Below are 19,405 nucleotides of genomic sequence, written 5' to 3'. Positions count from 1 at the left end.
ATTCTGGTCACCCCTGATCTGGACACGAACCAAATGAGGGATCCAGAGGCAATGGTGTGTTCAGCTCTGATGTAGCTCGAAAGCGCTCTCTATGGAGGCTTCCATTGCCTTCCATGAATTGTCCCAGCCCTTCCAGGTCATAAGCATCCCTGACATGGGGACCAGAGTCCATTACCAATCCCCTGATCTACTCAAACCCTCCCAAACTGCCTCTGTGTGTGTGTGTGTGTGTGTGTGTGTGTGTGTGTGTGTGTGTGTGTGTGTATGTGCGGGTAAGGCTCATTAAATCACCTGAAATGGCAATAAATGAAGCAGAACGGAAAGTTCCCTTTCCTCAACACTCACCGCATAGCTACCTGGCTGCTAGTTAGACAATGCCACCCTGAAATAGGAGCCCAACCTCTGTAAGCAGTAACTTCTTTTACTTCTATTTGTCTGCCAGAGCGAAAGAAGGAGCGGAGTGTGTGTGTATTACCCAAGCATTTGGGCTTCCACTGCCTTCTTGCCAGCCCCCTCATATCCAATGCCAGGCACTGGCAATCTGAAGGTCATCTTACAAGAGACTGCGCCCCGGTGGCTGGCAAGCCAGGTTTATCAGGGAGTGGGGTATCATGCAATCTCTTTTTAAAGACTGTACCATTTCTTGCAAGTCATTGCGGAGGTGGAGGTCATCTGAGAAGAGTCATCCCTCAATGGGAGCTGCTCTGTGCCAAATGGAATCTTCCCAGCAGACTGGCATCTCCTGCTCTCTTAGGACCTGTGCAATTTCATGGCAAGTTGGAGCAAGTGATTGGGCTCCAGTCATACGTGGCGTCCCAAGTACCACCTCAGGCCAGCTGTTAGTTGGCCTCAGTAGTTATACTGAGAGGGCTCTGCTCCAATAGGAAGCTAGCACTCCAGCCAGCTGCAAAATTTAAATTAAAACTCCCCACCCACATTTTACCCAGTTCTTGAATATCCTCCTTTCCCTTCAGGCAGCAAGAGAAGTCAGGGGCACTGGTTTCAGGGAAGAAAAGAGTGCTGTGTGAGCTTGGGCAATTATGTGACCTCTCTGAATTTGGGGGCTTTAGTTTTTCTTCTTTAAAATGGCTTTCCTCGGGGCGCCTGGGTGGCTCAGTCGGTTGGGCGTCCGACTTCGGCTCAGGTCATGATCTCACGGTTCATGGGTTTGAGCCCCGCATCGGGCTCTGTGCTGACAGCTCAGAGCCTGGAGCCTGCTTCAGATTCTGTGTCTCCCTCTCTCTCTGACCCTCCCCCGTTCATGCTCTGTCTGTCTCAAAAATAAATAAACATTAAAAAAAATTTTTTTTTAAATAAATAAATAAAATGGCTTTCCTCATGAAGTTGTGAAAAGTCAAGATTATGTATATGAAGTGGTTTGTGAACAACAGAGAATGATACACATGTAAGCACTGTATATAGTAGAGCAACTGATTATGGCCTTGTAAACATATCTTGCCTGTAAGGTCAGGGTTCCTCGACCTTGCACAAATCTTTAAAGAATACAGTTGAGGCGCGCCTGGGTGGCTCTGTCAGTTAAGCGTCCGACTTCGGCTCAGTCATGATCTCACAGTTCATGAGTTCGAACCCCGATTCGGGCTCTGTGCTGACAGCTCAGAGCCTGGAGCCTACTTCCGATTCTGTGTCTCCCTCCCTCTCTGCCCCTCTTTCTCTCTCAAAAATAAATAAAACATTAAAAAATTAAAAAAAAAAAAAAGAATGCAGTCGAGTTCAACAGGAAAGTAGCAGACTGAGTAAAGGCAAAGTCAAATGAACTAATAATATTCAATGGGCAGGGATTTATTATACCTTAGGTCATTTAATCTACACAAAATTCAAGTGAGAGAGAAATAACCAAACGGTAAAGCCGAGGTTCTCAAACTTTCTCAGTTCATGGTGCTCTTAGTGCGTCAGCATCCCTAGGAAAAGAAATACCTAGCAGTTCTATTTATTCCGTAGACAGGTTCAGACAATTCAATGCGCATTGCTACCCCAACAACCAAGCACCTGTTGGGCCCTGCACAGCTCCTCAGACCTGCCACCTCATTTCTGGTTCCATGTGGACTTGTACACAGTATTATTTTATTCACAGAATTCCTAGATTTGATAGGTGAACACCTAGCTGCATTCCCTAGATTTCACAGCTGTGATTTGATGATTATCACAAGGAATGTAGTGATTTAACGCTGGAATGGAACAATCTCAAGCCAGGGGTTCACACAGTGGTAGACAGATATTACTGTGCTTCCCTGAAAATTTAAAAATACCCCCAGAGCCCCCTGAGAATTCACAGTGATGCCCTAGCGTGTTGAATTCAGTGCAGTTTGGGAACTGAGATAATACACTCATGATCAAAGTTTGAAGGAACTTCAAGTCAGATCTTCTCAGATTTTAACAGGCACAGGAATGGCTGGTGGAACTTGTTTTAATGTGGATTTTGATTCAGTAGCTCTTGTAGCAGGATTCTTGCACAGAGAGACGCGACACTGAGGCTTTTCTGTCGAGGGAGCAACTTTATTCATCGTACTGGCAAGGGCTCAGTGGGTTGTACCGGAAAAACTGAACCCCGATCACAGAGGGGCCTTGGCTTTTGTACAATGTTTGTTCCTTTGTCTCCCACACGTGGGAGAGTCTGAATGGGCGGTCATGTTACAAAATCCTGAGGAATGTGGCGCATGCCCTCGTAGCCAGGTTGCCTTCCCTTGTCTTGAGAGTTTCACCACATTCCTTAGGGAGGGGCTCCACCACAGCCTGGGGTGGGGTCTGAGAAGCACTTTTTCTAACAAGCTCCTGAGTATGGAAAATGCTAGTATCTAACACTAATATGGAACATGCTTTGAGTAGCGAGGTTTCTTTTTTTTTTAATGTTCATTTATTCTTGAGAGAGATAGAGCATGAGCGGGGGAGGGGTAGAGAGGGAGGGAGACACAGAATGTGAAGCAGGCTCCAGGCTCCGAGCTGTCAGCACAGAGCCCAACACGGGGCTCGAACTCACAAACCGTGAGATCATCGCCTGAACCAAAATCTGTCACAACCGATTGAGCCACCCAGGTGCCCCGACTAGCAAGGTTTTATATGAAGCAGTCAGGAAAGATTGGGCAGCCAATGTAACCATCCAGGCCTCCAAAGCCCATGCTCTTTCCCACAACCATCCTGTTTCCCATAAAACTAAAACTGTTGGTTAAAATTTTAAACAGATTTTTTGTTTGTTTGTTTGTTTACTTTGAGAGAGAGGGAGAGACCATGAGAAGGGGAGGGGCAGAGAGAGAGAGGGAGGGAGAGGATCCCAAGCAGAGCCTGGCAAGGCCTGTCACAAACTGAAATCACAATTCGAGCAGAAATCAAGAGTCAGATGCTGAACCAACTGAGCCACCCAGGTGCCCCTAAAAACACCTCTTTGCACCGAAAGCATCTCAAGAATTCTGTCTTGACCTTTCGCTCACATCACGTCATCGCCAACCCACGCAATAACAAGAAAAGCTAAGCAAACCAACAACTCTTCTTAAATCCATTTGAGAACTGAGGCCACGGGACAAGCCCCCTGCCTCCCACACTGGCGAGACAAACAGATACAGAGAATGGCGACTTACTGAGCAGAAGCGCCGCGGCAGAAACTCCCACCGACACCAGGGCTCTGTCGTCCATCTGTAGCAACACCCAGAGTGTAGCTGACAAGTGGCTGGAGGCCCAGTGCAGGCAAGACGGAGAGTGAAAAATCCAGGGAGGTTTTGGTGAGAGGTACCGTAGCCGGGAGCCCTGTCAAGTTCTCACAAAGAAGATCAGAGAAAAATCCCCTCCTGCTTCTGCAAGGGGGTGGGGGGGAAATAGCCTTTCTTAAATACACCCAGAGAATTCCATTCTTCTCAACAAGGCCTGCCCTCCAGGGCAACTGTTTTCCTAATGAGCCTGGGGGAAGGGAAGTACCCAACTCAGCCTCTTCCAGCCTCCCAGCCTCACCTGAGTGGAAATAAAGAAGCTCTCTTGAAGGTCAAGGCCCAGGGGCACGGAGATCTCACAGTAGGACGGTGGAATGCTTCCCTTCCACCAGTGCCTTGTGTCTCACTAGGGCTCCAGTATAACGACCCGGGCAGCTGAGAGAACTAAGCATCTCAAGATATTTAAGAAGTCTCTAAGGAAATCCAAAGACCACAGGGGAGACAAAAAACAAGAACACCACAGGAAAGCTTAGCCTCCAACACCTACAGCTACAGAAAACAGGAGACATAGCCCAATGCTTAGATAAACCCTCACAGTAATGGCTTATTTCCCTCAATTCCTTTTTTTAAACTTTTTTTTAAATGTTTATTTTTAAGAGAGAGAGAGAGAGAGAGACAGAGTATGAGTGGGGGAGGGGCAGAAGAGAGAGAGTCACAGAATCTGAAGCAGGCTCCAGGCTCTGAGCTGTCAGCACAGAGCCCAATGGAGGGCTCAAACCCACGAACCACATGATCACGACCTGAGCCGAAGTCTGACACTTCACCAACTGAGCCACCCCGGTGCCCCTCCCTGAATTCCATTTACCCAGTCTGTCATGTGCAGCTTGTAACGAAAAACTAGAAGCCATACTAAGAGACAAAAACCTCACAATGTGAACATGAGCCCCTGGCACATGTTCCACCGTTCCATCAGAAGTCACTTACAAAACACAAGTTCAAAACTAAAATTATTGAGAATTTCAAGATGGAAGCCTGAGAGCTTCACGGGCCCTTTGAACCACAGGGTTCTGTGTGCCTGCACTGGTCCCATGTCTGCAAAACCACCCTGCATGCCAGATTGAAGACTAGTTGAAAGGGTGGGCCTACGCCGGCCAACTCTATCTTGTTCTGTGTCCTTCACCTTGACCACACCTCCTCCCCTTGAGTAACCTCCTGCTCACCTGCCTAACAGGACTCGGACCCTTCCCCAGCCAATCGGCTGAGGCCACAGCCATTACCTCACCAACTGCCCCTAGGCCCCAATAAAACCTTTGTCCTTTTGAAACTCGCTCTCTCTCCCCGGTATCTCACCTCTGCGCTGCGTTGGTGCAGGTAGGGGATTGAGCTCGAGCTAGCTCGAATAAAGGCTCTTTTGCTTTTACATCGGACTCGGCTCCCTGGTGGTATTTGGGGATCACGAATTCTGGGCATAACATAGTTAGCATGCATAACCCAGTGGTTGCTCAGAGCTGAACTCTGCTCCAGATCCTAAGGAAAGGATCTAAGGAACTAACTTCTGGAAAGGACTGTGTTTTGAGCAGTCGGCTTACTCTAACAACTCTGTTTCCCTGTAAATCATAATAATGTTCCTGGGCCCACCTCCAGCTCAGCTGGCCCCTGGGAGCCCAATTACTTTCTCCCTGGATGCATTCCCTCACCCAGAGGGCAAAGTCATTGCCCTGCCTGTAGATCAGAGCCCCTGTTCCTGCATACGCCCTGCTGTGCTCCATCACCCACGGCAGGGATAGCTACATGACACATACAGACTCAGCTGTTTTTAGCAGGAAACTTACATGAAACTGCGTGGCATCTGCAGAAGCAAATCAATTGAGTGACATTCCTGTAAGATACAGTATTTACTTAAATCAAAGCTATTTGGTAAGACAAACAATAAAACACAGTTAACATTGTCGCATACCTCAAGATCGCTGATAGCTTTTCATGACTAGGAGAACAGGAAAGAATTCAGGAAACACTCAACAAAGCCCTGGTCCCACTGGGGATACCCGCTGGCCATCAGATTTTAGACAACAAATCATAGTTCCTGCAGCATGTTGGAAGCAGCACAGCATCCCCGGCTACGAGAATCCTCCGTGGTGGCTGGCCAGGCAACAGTAACTGTAACAGAGGCAGGTACATTGCTAAATATCATCACAAGTGCCTTGTTGAGGGTGGACCCCGGAAAAATGAAAGACGTTTTAATTCTGCCAAGTTCCAAAATCGATTTAGATACGTAGAGGCTGGAGCTAAACTTTGGTGGTGGGGACAAAAGAGAGCTAGCTGGGAGAGTTTGGTTTTGCTCCTGAGGGAGATGCACCAGAGGAACTGAGTGGGAAGGGAAGCCTGCATTATGGGAAAATGGCCAAGGAGGTTGTTTGTTTGTTTGTTTGTTTGTTTTAATACAGGGATGTCTTGAATTCAGTGTTAAATTGTATGTGTTGCTGTAGTAATAGGATGGTATGAAATACTGATTGGGATCCATTTCTGACTCCAGAGGCTACAACAAAGTGCTGGGATAACAATGGATATCAACAAAGTGCTCAGATCCTTCAGGTCTACCAGGGTTACCAGCATTGACATGGAATCCATGCAGACAATGAGCTAGACCCAACAAAGTTAACCAACTCCTTCCATGGGCATACAGATAGGCCTGGGTGCAGTGAAGGTGTAAGCTTGCACAAAGAAAGGTTTGGTCCTGCTGTGTTCCTGGATGGTAATCTCTGAGCCCTTGGAATGTCCTGCCTGATAGGAGTATATTTGTTTACATGGGGGCCTTGGGTCATACCAGATAGTCTATGCCAATAGTGTGATTTATGCTGGGGGCCTTGGACCACATGATATCAGCTTGATGTCTAAGGTCTGGAGACTGAAGTCAGTCACATGGGCAGGCAGCCATGCCTACATGACTGACTCCCAATAAAAATCTTGGACACCAAGGCTTAGGTGAGTTTCTCGGGTTAGCAATGCTCTGTGTGTGTCAGCACACATAGTTGCTGAGGGAAGTAAACACTGTCCCATGATGCCATTGGGAGAGGACAAATGGAAGCTCATGCCTGGTTTCTCTTGGACATTGTTCTATGCACCTCTTCCCTTTCCTGATTTTAATTTGTGTCCTTTCACTGAATAAATCATAATAGTGAGTATATTGGCTTTTCTGAGTTCTCCTAGAGAATCATGGAACATGAGGGTGGTCTTGGGGACCTCCCGAACTGCAGCCTGTCCCTTCTTTCCCCCACCAGGTGAATGCAGAGGAAAGAAAGGCTGGAGGAACAGACCATCCCCACCCGCTCTTTGTTCTTCAGGCCCAGATCAGGGGTCCCTTCCCTGCCCTAAGAGGGGTGAAAGTGGACATGAGAGTGAAGCAGTAAAAATGAGCAGGATGACATTTTTGTAACTGGAATTAGGCCGTTATAATAACGAAGTGAATGGAAAGGAAGAGTAGGTATGAGATGTGGAGGGAGCCTTCCTGATGCTTGAACAGAGCCCAGGGGGAGGAGTTATTTTTAAAAGTTTCATATTTACACCTTCCCATTGGGAATGCCTCAGTGAAGTTGGCCTTCTCACAGATCCCCTTCTGCACAGCACAGTCGATCTCAACCCCCGACTGTACTTTAGAACCGCCCAATGCACCTGGGCCTTGTCTCCAGAGATTCTAATTTAATTTGTCTGGTCTAGAGGCTTGACATTAAATTTGTTTTTAGTTAGCTTTATTGCTAAATAAGTGACAAACAGTGAAATTACCAGTTTGTTGAGCTTTGAAAAATGTATACAGAAATATAAATGTTACAATAATCATGATGAAGAATATATCCATCTCCCGGAAATGTGCCTGATTGATCTGCGTGGCTTGCAAACATAAATTTATTTTTCCCAGTTCTGGAGGTTGGAAAGTCCAAGATAGAGGCACTAGCAAAGTCAAGGTCTAGTGAGGGCCTGCTTCCTGGTTCATAGCTGGCACCTTCTCTCACATGGTATCCTCACCTGGTGGAAAGGGCTAGTGATCTCCCTGGTGCCTCTTTTTACCAGGCACTAATCCCATTTATGAGGGCTCTACCCTCATGATCTAATCACCTCCCAAAGATCCCACGTCCTCATACCATCAACTTTTGGGGTTAGGATTCATATAGGAATTGGCTGGGAAGGGGTGGGGCACATTCAGACCGTAGGCATTTCCTTGAAAGTCAGTAGAGTCAGTAACATTCCTTTAACCCCTGGCTTCTGACAAACAATGATCTAATTTCTGTCTGTATAATTGTGCCTTTTCTAGAATTCATATAAATTGAATTATATATCATGTCATCATTGGGTCTAATTTCTTTCACTTTGAAATTCATCCACGTTGTGCTTATCAGTAGTCACTTTTTATTGCTGAATATTTGCCAATCTATGTATATACTGTAGTTTTGTTTGTTTTGGTTTGGTTTTGTTTTTTTTTTTTTTTTTTTGCTTGTTTGTTTGTTTGAATCCATTCACCAACTGATAGATATTTGGGTCTGGTCTGAGACCCCTGATTGAAGACTGCAGATTCACTTTTTTCAGCAGGGCAGAACAGCTCAGGTGCATTGCAAGCATGTGAGCCACTAGATGGCGCTCCCTGCTCATATTGAACTTGTCAAAAATTCAGCACAACCAGAATCTGTGGGCTTTCAAGGTGCCTGAGCCTTTAGGCACCACAGGCCCAGAGTCTGAGGTCCACCATACTTTTAGGGACCTATGAAGGTTTTAAAATTGCTTTTAAAATCAGGAGGAGGGGCGCCTGGGTGGCGCAGTCGGTTAAGCGTCCGACTTCAGCCAGGTCACGATCTCGCGGTCCGTGAGTTCGAGCCCCGCGTCAGGCTCTGGGCTGATGGCTCGGAGCCTGGAGCCTGTTTCCGATTCTGTGTCTCCCTCTCTCTCTGCCCCTCCCCTGTTCATGCTCTGTCTCTCTCTGTCCCAAAAATAAATAAAAAAACGTTGAAAAAAATTAAAAAAAAAATAAATAAAATAAAATCAGGAGGAAAAAACTAATATAATACTCCTGGACCTCTGGAATATATTCATTCTTATACCAATATGCTTCCATATATATATAATTTTTTTTTTTTAATGCAGGAAGGGATCCATGAAAGCAAAGTATCCAAGGTCCATAAAAGTCCTAACATGGCCTTGATTATTTCTCTGCATCACATTTAGAGTGTGGATCAAAAACGTCATAAAATTTAATACAGTTCCCAGGGTGCATCTCTTGTTATGAACATCTTTCAAGATGCATGCATTCACAAATTTGCTTCATTCAATAGAATCATTCTCAAATTCCTCTTGACCTTTACCTCCTAAATATCTCTCCAATCTGTCACCTTCCCCGTATACCCACGCTGCCACCTAAATCCAGGCCACGGGTACCTTTCTCTCGGATTATTACAATAGCCTCGTACTGGCCTCTGTGCTTGCAGTCCCTCTATTAGCAGCCAGAGCACATCCCTTAACAGCGCTAAGCTGTTAGCCTTCGTGCACTTACAAATATTTCGTGCACAGGATGCCCCTTCCTAGTCATTACCCTCACCTGATAAAATCCACCTCCCCCTTGAACGCCCCGCTCCCAGGCTCCGGCTCTCCTGGCTCCTCTCAGCAGTCTGGCTCCCCCATGGGCTGCCTTAGCTGTACCATGTTTGTGTGTTTACATGTCTCCTTTTTCCTTTTTCATGTTATGAGGTGTGAGTGTAGGTGCACGTATGCGTCTGCATGTGCACATGCACGCATGGGACCACATTTACAGGGCAGCCATTAGATGCAGGACTCTGTGCTACCTTTTTTATGTGTCGTTTCAATTAATTTCTCATTTAGGTGACCAACTCATCCTGCTTGGCCTGGAACTTTCTGAGTTTTAGCTCTAAAAGTCCTGTGTCCCGGGAAACTCCTCAGTCTGAGGCAAATGGGGATGGTTAGGTATCCCATACAATAAGCCCGTTATACAGATGAGAAACACAAGGCTCAGAGAAGTTACAAAACCTTGGCTAAGTCCATAAAGCTAATTAGTACTGGGACCTGGCTGTGTCCCTCAGAAAATCAGTCCTTTTTCCAGCATGGCGTGCTTCCTGTTCATGGGCAGGGACCATGTCTTACTCAACTTTGTGTCTTCATGCCTGTCATGATTCCTGCATATATGAAATACTTGATGGATGAGTGATTCGATGAACAAATGAACTCTCCAGGAGAGAATCAAAACAGTTGTTACTTGGTGACATAGTGAATGAACCAAGCCGTGTCTCCTCCCTCTCTGTGGTTCTGTGTACTCACAGAATGTTAGAAAATTGGGCTTAGAGAAGATAAATGACTTGCCCAAGGTCACACTTCTGGCAAGAAGGTGGAGCAGGAAACAGAACTCAGGTTTCCTGACTCATCCTCCACGGATCTTTCTACTGGAGCACTGAGTGAAATAGACCAAAGGGTAGGGAAAACAGTGGGAGAAAACTAGACTATTTTTTAACATCTAGCTGAAGACGCTAAGCAGCTCTGAACTGCTAGGATCTGCACTATTAACAAAACAAGAACAAAACAAAACAACCCCTAAGACTGGGAACTTTTCTTAAGAGAAAAGAAAAATAAACCTGTCAAAATATTGCATTGTCCATGTCTGGAGGGCTTACTACAGGAGCACGAAATGCAGGAAGTCCCAAATTGGTCACCCAGAGGGTGGCTTTTTTCTTGGCAATCCTCCTTAATCCCACTCCAAAGCAGTCAGGTCTTGGGTTCAAACCAACCTGGCATCTCCAAAATGGAGGGAATGTTTGGAGATCAAGTGGCCAGGCAGTGCCAGCCAGAAAAGGGGTGATGCCCCCCGCCCACTGCCTGCACAGCTCTGAAATGCCCGTTTATCTCCATTTTTACAAGCAGCTCTTGGCTTCCAGGCCTTGTTTGTGCTTTGTCCCCCGCCTTTATGGATCTCTTTGATTCTGAGGGAGAAGCTCAGCCCCAGGCAAATGGGAATTTCAATGCACAATGGAGACCGGGTTCCTCTAGGGTATTGGCTGGTCCCAGCATCTCCACTCTGGCCTTTCCAGAGAAGCTGGCCCCACTGCTGCCTGTGGCACAGAACAAAAGGAGCCCAGTGGCAACCATTGGGGTCAATACAAGTGCCTGAGGGATGGAAAGCTGATGAAGTTTTCCTTCTTTTCCTTCTGGATCTGCCCTCAAGGCTCTTTCATGGGAAAGACTGGAGGAGGGAAGGAATAATCCTTTGTCTTTGCATTTTGTGCCTTCCTTCCCCCCACATACTCCAATCTAGTGGGTTACAGGTGGCCCATTGAGTCCACACCTGGGAATGTTCCAGACGCTTGTCAAAGGCTGGGGAAACATGGCTGCTCAGCCATTTTGAGAGTTGGGGAAATTCCCAGCCTGCATGGTGAGCCAGCAAGGTAATTCGCTCTGGCAGGACTGTTGGGGTGACAGCGTAGAGGCGAAAGTTGAGCAGAGGACGAGGAATCCTAGCACCCCTAACCAGCGAGAGTGCTGTTTCTGAGCACAGCTTAATGTCTCCCACGGTCTCCTCTGAACCCTGGATGGAGATCCAGAGCCTCGCGGAAGAACATGAGACGTGGTCCCTGGACTGAGTGCCACCGGCACAGACGTGGCACAGACGCGAGGCTTGGCTTACCTGGAATCTGCTCCGGGGAAGGGAACTTGGATTCCCAGGAGCAATAAGCGCTCAGGAACATGCTGGAATTGCTACCAGCTCCTTGAACAGATGGACACCAGAACACTGGGAGGGGCCCGAAGGGACCTTCCTGGGCACACCGCTGGCTCCAGGAGGTTCTCACCTGTCAGGCAGGTTCCCGGTTTATGCCATCCTCCCCCGGGGCCTTGAAGTGAACCCCAGGCAGAGTTCGCCCAGTGAAGGAGAGACTGCTGTTTGGCGCCCTGCGGCCGCAGAGCCTCTGGGTAGTCAGAGGCCCCTGTACCCGGCTCTGTGACAGTTAACTTCCGGCTTCCAGCAGCCACACCCTTCGTGCCCCTAGCCTGGTTTGGTGCTGAACGCTGACAAATCAGCGGTAAAAGACAGCCTGTTCTCTGAGGAGGGGAGGGGAGGCACAGGAGCGCACAGGCTGTTTCATTGGAGGGGGTAAACCTGGGGGTTCGATGGCTCCCGTCAGAGGGGAGTCTAGGCTGGCCAGGGGAGGGGCTGAGACCTGGGGCCTGGGAAGAGTCACTTAACTGAAGAGCAGGGACTTGAAGGGGGGGGGTGGGGGCGGGAGGGTGCAGCCCAGGCCCCGAGGGGAAGGCGTGTCCGATTCACCAACCTAGCCCCAGGGTTAGCACAGCGCCTCCTAGGCCACGAGTACCCGAGTACCCGCTCTGCCACTGGTTATTGAATGAACAGTCCAAAGGCTTGGGAGCGAGGGTGCCTGAAAGGTGTAGCTCGGCTGGACTGGAGCCAACCTGTGTCTCTTGGGGAGTGGGGTGGGGTTGGGGTGGGGATGGGGTGAGGAGACGTGTGGGGTGGAGGGGGGAGGAGTGGGTGGGGACGGATGGAGTGGGAAGGGGAGAAGCGTGGGGTGCGGGTGGGGTGGGGAGAAGGGCGGGATGAGGGTGGGGAGGAGAAAAAGGTGGATGGGGTGGGGTTGGGCAGCAGTACAGCGACCACAGAGGAGAGAAGGAAGCGGGGATCAGATGGGAAGCGCTGGATCCTCCGTGTTTGGGATTTTCCCTTTCTCCTGAGGGCCAGTGGCGGACCCGGCAGGAGTGGGGACTTGCCCCAGCCATCCCATCCCCGCCCTCGCCCTCCTCACCCCCTTAGGAGACCACAGATTACAGTGCCTGCCTGACCCCTTCAAGCGTCAACATTCTGTAGTCCGGCTCCTTTCTCGTTCTTTTGATTTCTGTATTTTAAAAAATGCTCTGCATTGAGTGTAAAAACAGAGAACAAAACCCACTGGACCGAGGCCCGGTAAGGACAGCAGCAAAGCCACTGCTTCACTCTCTGCCGCCGGCTTCTAACAGGGCCCCTTTGTTTCGTTTGATTTAACCCGGGCCCTCAAGAACACGCATTTTTTTTTTTTTTTTTTAACGGAGATTTAAATTCTGCACAGAATCGCCGCATGGCCACCAGGTGTCGCTAACGTCTCACATTTTGGTCATGACCCAGTCAAAGCGCCCCCCCCCCCCCCCCCGCAACAATATTCGTTAAGCGTCGAAAGGGCTGAGCGCTTTGTAGATAGAAATTCGTTTTTCCCAGGATTGTTCTGAGGATAAAAGAAAGTCCTTTCTTATAATAGATAAAGTTGGTACAATGGAAAATTTGAGTTGCAAGCCTGGGACCACGTTACAAAGCTTGTTTTGTGGGCCTATTACAATATGGGTTTTACGCCTATGGCAAAACCATGGCTAACTACAGCCTTCAGAATCGTGATGACAACAATGTAACTCATATTTCTGCATTTCTTCTGGGAAGGGAAGCCTGAATGAGAAGGCAGCCAATGAACGAATCTGTGAAGTCAAAGGTGAAGGTGTGGTACTTAGAGGAAGAGTGTCATGGGCCTCAGTTGGTGGCCCCATGAGGTAGCCTGCTGACCCAACCGGCTGGTGTATGTCGGGTGGAACTTGGAAGGGCTCAGTGCTGCGTAGTCATTCTACACGGCTGTGCCAAGGATGCTTAGAGCATGGACCCAGAGGCCTAAAGGATCGTTATTTAGTTTAAATCAACCCAAAGCACATACCCATCCTACACAATGCCCAGCTTCCACCTTTGACCTTGGCAAAGACCCAAGAAGTGGACAGGCATGAATGTGCAGTGTACCTAGCATACCAACCAGACCCACTGGCTCCCTCATGGATATTTCAAGCTGAGCTCTCGATATTCTCCTTCAAACCTGCTCCCTCTAAGGCTCTCTCATACCAGATAATTACGATGGTATCATTCCAGTTTCTCGAACCCAAATCCCTAGGGTTAACCTTGACTCCTCTCCACATCCAGTATGTCAGTACATGCCATTGTTGTACCTGCCTTCTCAAAATATCTAGAACTATTCTACGTCATATCACCCCACTGCCCCCACCAGGTGGAGATCACCATAGTATCTTGCTTAGATTATTGCAAGGACTTCCTAACCGATTTCCCGGTTTCCATCTTTACTCCATTTTTTTGGTCTGTTGGGAATTCAGCAGCCAGCATGATCTTGTGGAAACACAAATAGGACCACGTCCTTCTCTGCTCGAAACCTTCCAGTGGTTTTTCCTTTGAGGTAGAGGAAACCTCCAGGCTTCGTGTGTTCTGGCCTCATCATTCCTGGCCTCCTCTGCTTCCCCCCCCCCACCGCCACGCTGACTGACTCCGGCCACACCAGGTTCCCTGTTGGTCCGTGAACACCGGGTGTACCTTCAGGATCTTTGCACTCGCTGTTCCCACACCCTGGGATGCTTTGCCCTCAGGGATTTGCATGGTTGGCTCCCTCTCTTTTTTCAGGTCTTCTCAGCAAGGCGATATTATATGTTCCCAGGACTGCCATATTGAAGTACCACAAACTGAGTGGCTTAAACAGTAGGTACTTATTGTCTCACAGTTGTGGAGACTGAGAACCTGGAATCAAGGAGTTGGCAGGGTCAGTTCCTTCTGAGGGCTGTGAGGGAGAACCTGTTCCAGCCTTCTCTCCCTGGCTCGAAGCAGTGGTCTCCATGTTCACATGGCGTTCTCCCTGGGTGGTCTCCAAATTTGCCACTCTTATAAGGACGCCGGTTACACTAGGTGGCCCACACCACAATGATGACATTTTAACTTGATAACCTCTGTACAGATCTAGTCTCCGAATAAGGTCACATTCTGAGGTCCTAGGAGGTAGGATCTCAGCATACGAGTTTGGAGGGGAACAACGTAACCCGTAACAAAGTCCTTCCCTGGTTGCCGTATCGACGTTTCACTGACCTCCCTGGCACTCTCCTGCTTCTTATCATCTGAGGTACCACTACATGTTTTACTTGTTTGTCCTGTTTATTGTCTGTCTCTCCAATTGGAGTGAAGCTCCATGAAGAAAAGGATATATATTATGCTCATGGCTGTTCCCCTATCACTTTGAAGACTGTCATATCGTGGGTGGTCAAGAAATATGTGATGTTTTAGAGATGATGAAGTGTGTTGCAGATGAATGTTAGCTCACTATAAGAAGGAGAGGGAGAGGGAGAAAGAGAGAGAGAGAGAGAGAGAGAAACTGTGTTACTGGTCGATTTAGGGAAGGAAAACACTAGGCAAATGTAACCTGAGGTGCAGCGTGACCGGTCCTGCCTTCTTTTGGCCTCACAGAGCGAACCGCTTCTCAACCCAGGGCTCAGTCTAGGCTCAGTCCCGTAGTACTTGCACCAACTGATTCTAAATGAAACCAGAGAAAATTCCTCCCCCACAAAGGACACAACTAAAGAATAGTAGGCATCTATCCTTCCCAATCTCTCGTCAGATTTATGGCGCTTCTGTGTTGCCAACAGGAAGCACAAGGCTTGTTAGTTGGAGCTGCTGTCCCGGAGTTCCGGGGCCTGTGGGCGGAGCAGACAGGGCAGCCCAGAAGGGGGTGCGGGTGGGACCAAGGAAAAGCCCTCCTGGGAGGTCAGGGAGGTGGTGGCCCTGGACCAGGTGTGAACAGGTCCAAAGTCTGATCTGCCTTTTTTTTTTTTTTTTTCAATGTTTATTTATTTTTGGGACAGAGAGAGACAGAGCATGAACGGGGGAGGGGCAGAGAGAGAGGGAGACACAGAATCGAAAACAGGCTCCAGGCTCCGAGCCATCAGCCCAGATCCTGACGCGGGGCTCGAACTCACGGACCGCGAGATCGTGACCTGGCTGAAGTCGGACGCTTAACCGACTGCGCCACCCAGGCGCCCCTGATCTGCCTTTTAAAGCTCTCTTTGTGTTAATCTGTTAATGCCAGTGTTAATGCTAACATGAGTATTGGTGGGATTTGGGGGTGATGGTGGGGTTCGGAGCTGACGGCCAAGAAAGAGTTCTTGAAGACGTCTTTGACGCAAAAAGGTGATTTTGTTAAAGCACAGGGACAGGACCAGTGGGCAGGAAGAGCTGCACTGGGGTTGCGAAGAGTGATTGCTTATATACCTTCAGGTCGGGAGGGGGGTTAGGAACAGCCTAAGCCTCTAAGGAACTTTGGAAGCAAAGTTTCCAGGACCTTGAGGGGCTAGCTGTTGTTAGGAAAATACCATTTATTACTGTTTAGTAAAACCTCAGTCATGAGACCCTTTAGATGTATATAAGGGGCCATATGCTTGGCATATAATTGCCAACATATACTTGGGGGTTAAAGATAAAGGAGGTTTGCAAAGAAATTTTTATATGTTTGAGACTCACAGGTTCCTGGGGGGGTCAGGATAATGTTAAGCCAAGATTCCCTTGTGCTTCCAGCAAAATGCCATCATCGAGGCAGCTGAGTTCCTAGAGGGAGGTCACTCCGCCTGTTTCCAGGACTTGTCAGTGGGCTGTAGGAAGTAAGGGAATTTAATTTTTCATTTGCTTCTGTTTCCCCCATCCCCCATGGCAAGCACTTAAACCCCCTTACGTCTCGAGGAGGGTGATATTAGGGCTCTAGGAAACAGAATCTATAGGTTTCTGGAGATTAGGTTATGGATAAGATTGCCTTTTTCTTGCAGTTTACCTAGTTATCCATAAACCGAAGGAGACTCCTGTCCTGCGTGACTGTGATGTCTATCAGCCAAGTCTGCTTTCTTCCTTTCCCCTGTTCTTGGAGTGCCCTCGGAACATCACACATCCCACCTGGGGAGAGGGGTGCTGTTAGCTTGTACTTTGCCCTCAGCTTGCCCCACGCTCCCTCATTAGTGTGACCGCAACTTTGCGGGCTTTATGCAGACATCTGTGCTCACATCAATCAGCAGACATTTAGGGACTTGCTGCTTTGTCCCAGTGTCGTGCAGGGTTTGCGGGGACTCAAAAGGAAATCACATTATTTGTATCTCACTTTAGCATGTACAGAGGACTCTCACATGCACCGTCCCTTTCACCGTCACAATTGCTCTGTGGCAAAGATGTTGCTAATGATCTTGGTAGACAATTGAGAGCAGAAACATAAGAGAAGTTCAGTGACTTTTGCCCACAGTTGAGTAGAAATGTGGGTGCAAATCTGACATGCATCCGGTCTTCCCCTCCTTCTTTCTTCCCCTCCTGCTCCCCTCCTCCTCCTTCTCTTCTTCCTTCTTCCTCTTGTTCTTCCTCCCCCTTCCCCTTCTCCTCCTCTTCATTCTTCTTCCTTCCCATCTCCCCTTCCCCCTCCTCCTTCCCCCCTCCCTCTCCCTCTCCTTCATCATCAGGAGAGTTCTTGCTTGAGTACCTACTATGTACCAGGCATTGTAGTAAGCACTTTACGTGCATCGGATTTATTTTTCATACAACCCTGTGAGGTGGGGGCATATTAACCCCTGTTAATGTTGCAGCTCGGACAAGCAAGGCCCCAAGGCCGGGACTGCCCATGGGTCTTCCTGGGGAGAAGTGCAATCCAGTGAGGGGCGCCTGGCCTTTCCACCCTCCCCACTTCCATGTTGGAAACCTGGGGATGTTAGAAACAGCCGCGGATCTTGGGAGCAAGTCGACCACAGGTAGGCTAGTTCTTCTCTTCTAGGGGAAAATGCCCAGCCCCACTGAGAAGTCCTGCAGCATGGTGTAGTTCTGGCAGGAAATAAACGGTGAGGTGGTGTGGTTAGCCAGCAGGGAAGGGCTTGGAACATTCCCATGCTCTCCCTGCCTGATCTCACCCTGGAGTGGAAGGGCCATTCGAGGAGGGCCCGGAAGTTCCTTTAACTCCAGGTTGGGGCAAAGCCAAGGGCTCCGAGGTGGCTGCCGACCTTACTATGGGGCTGCTGTGGTGAGGTTCCCTGAAAAATAACCACAGGGAACCCTAACCCAACCCCTGGAAGATTCCCCAGCCAGGGGAGAGGCATAATCAAGAGCCACAGCAGGGCTGAGGAGTAGGTCAAGTCCCTCCTGAGCAAACATCAAGTCCCCATAAGGGAAACAAAATGGAGGGCACACCTGGGGGGCTCAGTCAGTTAAGCGTCTGACCTTTAATTTCAGCTCAGGTCTTGATCTCACATTTCATTGAATTCGAGCCCCGCGTCAGGCTCCTCGCTGACAGTGTGGAGCCTGCTTGGGATGCTCTCTCTCCCTCTTTCTCTGCCCCTCCCATGCTTGCTCTGTCTCTCTCTCAAAACAAATAAACTTAAAAAAAAAATAAGAAAAACTTTTTTAAGAAAGAGAAAATTGAAAGGTGCAGTTGGACCCTGGGTGTGGCTGGAGGAGGGATCTCAGCTCGTATCCCCAGGAGGGACTTCATGCTTCTGATAGTGCCTCTGTCTTGCTTATTGGGTGTGCCTTTCTTGTGCTGGGAAAGGATGCAGACTGCTCTCGGCTAAGAGATTAACTGCAATGCCTTCTTGAACAGGAATACTTTACTAAAGAACATTAGCAAGTCTAAAGCTTTAGGAATCTTGTTTGTTTCAAGTAGTAAATGGAAAACACACTGGGCAGCTCAAGTGGGGATCTGGAAGATCTCAGAGGAGAACCAAACCAGCCATGGAGCTCTCTCCCAGTCCCTAAAATAGGACTTTGTAGCTAGCACACTAGGACCAAGACCAGAAATTTCATTCTAAAGTTTGCTAATTTGGGGGCACCTGGGTGGCTCAGTCGGTTGAGAGTCCGACTTTAGCCCAGGTCATGTTCTTGTGGTTTGTGAGTTCAAACCCTGTGTTGGGCTCTCTGCTATCAGCACAGAGCCCACCTTGGATCCTCTCTCTCCCTCTCTCTGCCCCTCCCCCGCTTGCACTCTCCCAAAAATAAATAAATAAATAGGAATCTTGAAAAAAAAAGTTTGCTAATTTGAACAGGAGGCTTGTTCCTCTTCCCACTTTGGATCCTCTCTCTCCCTGTCTCTGCCCCTCCCCTGCTTGCACTCTCCCAAAAATAAATAAATAAATAAATAAATAAATAAATAAATAAATAGGAACCTTGACAAAAAAAAAAAGTTTGCTAATTTGAACAGGAGGCTTGTTGCTCTTCCCAGTATGGGCGATCCTGGTAAAGAGAATTTCCCAACTATCTGGAGCAACGGGAATTTGGCTTTCTTCTGTTCCCTTCTGAAGCTGGAGCCTGGGGCTTCCGTTCTCCCTTCCTCTGCTGCTTTGCTCCAGATGTAGGCCTGCCCCACAGAGGAAGTGATTATAGATGGGGACACAGGCCCTACAACCCAGTGGTCTTCCTCTCTCTGCTCCCTGGTTCTCTCAGAGGCAGTGCCTATGCTCTCACCTTTCATTTTCCCTTGTCACTCAGAACTGCCACTTCTGGGTGACAAGAGCCTGAAAAAATCTTCCGGTCTTTACCTTTTCCCATATAAAGACAAGGTCTTTTCATGGATGTGTGACAACAGGTAGCTTCATCCATCAGGTACTCTGCAAAGCCAATACTACTGCCCACACGGACTGAGGGAAAGGGCAGTTTATCAAGAAAGAAGCGCCTTGGGAGACTTTATTAGCTTAGGCTAAATTCTTCTGAGGTAACAGCCCCAAATACCAGTGGCTTCTAATGATGATGTTCCGCGTCCTTCCCAAGCTGGAGACTCAGGTGGATGGAAACACCTTTTCCGGGAACATTGTAGGCCTTGTGGCAGAAGTGACATGCCAGCACCCGCTGCCTTGTAAAGCTTTAGTTTACAAGCTGCACAGGTCACTTCTCCCCA

General features: G+C 48.5%; 1 protein-coding gene across 3 annotated transcripts in view; it reads right to left on the bottom strand.

The window, feature by feature from the left end:
* CDCA7L (cell division cycle associated 7 like) overlaps positions 1-11,557 on the bottom strand; it is a 185,011-nt gene extending 173,454 nt beyond the window's left edge. For all 3 annotated transcript variants that reach the window (XM_086694542.1, XM_086694535.1, XM_025929503.2), the window contains exons 1-2: positions 11,329-11,557; positions 5,614-5,813 (exon numbers count right to left, since the gene is read on the bottom strand). The gene's annotated coding sequence lies outside the window, so the exon portion shown is untranslated. The remainder of the gene's footprint in view (positions 1-5,613; positions 5,814-11,328) is intronic.
* Between the last annotated feature and the right edge of the window lie 7,848 nt (positions 11,558-19,405).

This window comes from Puma concolor, chromosome A2, assembly GCF_028749965.1.
Source record: "Puma concolor isolate L17-30 chromosome A2, mPumCon1.1.hap2, whole genome shotgun sequence".
NCBI classification, from domain to species: domain Eukaryota; kingdom Metazoa; phylum Chordata; class Mammalia; order Carnivora; family Felidae; genus Puma; species Puma concolor.
This window is presented reverse-complemented; position numbering and strand designations above follow the sequence as displayed.